Here is a 1388-nt window from a genome sequence, read left to right on the forward strand (position 1 = left end):
TTCTTTGGGCTCCTGACTTTTCTGCTGTCTGTCTACTGCTACTCCTTGGCTCCTTCTCACTGCTGCCTTTTAGCCACACCCCTGATCTTAGGGTAGGTAATGCCTATCACCTAGCCTTTTCAGATAAAGACCAAAAAAATATCCTGTGTAAAAGTTGCGCACTTTAAGATCCCTGGGTGGTCTTAAAATCGATAAGAGTAGGCTTCGGCCGCCACCAAGTCAAAATTCAAAGTGAATCCCTACCAAACTGAAAATGCTTAATGTGTCCATTTCACAGTTGTCCTTATACAATTGCGAGCGCCGTAAAACATCAAAATTTTAAAAACATAAACACACATACACACATACACACAAACAAACAAACACACACACACATACACACTCGCACTCACAAACATACACACACACAAACACACACACACACACACACATGCACACTCTCTCACTCACTCTCTGCAAAGCCATCTCCAGATGAAAAAATGAAAAACATATAACAAAGCCAAAAGAACAGCAAAAAACCAAAAATATACGAAAAGCAGACAGAAACAGATGCAGTAGCACCAACATTAACGAGAGTAAAAACTAAAATTGGTAATTTAAAAAAAGACATGGAGCTACTACTCGGGTAACAGTGGTTTAATCAATAGACAAAAGATTGTTGTTGTTGCAGTTTGGTGTCGAGGGTCGGTGTTATTTATTTTAATTTGTGTGTATTATTATAATTTCCATGCTGTTTTGGTTGGGTTTTTCATCCTTTATTTGTGTTTGGGGTTTTATTTTGGTTTTTAGGGTCGTTCGAGTTGGGTTTTTTAATTGATTGTTTCTTTTATTTTAGGGGGGGGGGCGTTTTTGTTAGCTTTGTTCTGGTTGTAGTGTTGCGTGCTTCAGTTTGTTCATTTTAAAAAATTGTTTGGGGTGTTTTTTCTGGCTTGTTTTTGGAAACTGTGAGTGAAAGAGGAATGGGTTAATGAGATAATAATATCATCGGCCAAGAAACCTACATGTGTGAACAGGTCAAAATAGCCTTTACTGGTGAGACATAGCTTTTCCCCTCCTCGGAATCAAATTCACATCTCTTGGAAGCAAAGCAACGAGTTCATTAATTAAGCATTTGACCACAGACGCCGTACTCCATCTTCTGGCCTAATGATAATCGTTTTATTATATGACATGTGATTTCTTACTCTGTCACAATGACAGAAGTACCTTTTCACCACAGTTCCGCAGTAAAACAGTTGACATACCAAGTTGACTGAGTGTTTGTTTGTTTTTATGTTTTCGTGTAGCATTTTAATTTCTTGGTTTCTTTTGTTCTTGCTGTTTTGAAAAGGGGACGAAGTTTGGTTGTTGTTGTTGTTGTTTTTGGGGGAATATAGTTGTTGGGGGGG

The 1388-nt window shown here is 38.3% G+C and overlaps 1 protein-coding gene across 2 annotated transcripts in view; it reads right to left on the reverse strand.

Moving 5' to 3' along the window:
* LOC101852909 overlaps positions 1 to 1388 on the reverse strand; it is an 8348-nt gene that overhangs the window by 933 nt on the left and 6027 nt on the right. The window lies entirely within an intron of this gene.

Source organism: Aplysia californica, unplaced genomic scaffold, assembly GCF_000002075.1.
Source record: "Aplysia californica isolate F4 #8 unplaced genomic scaffold, AplCal3.0 scaffold00069, whole genome shotgun sequence".
Taxonomy (NCBI): Eukaryota; Metazoa; Mollusca; class Gastropoda; order Aplysiida; family Aplysiidae; genus Aplysia; species Aplysia californica.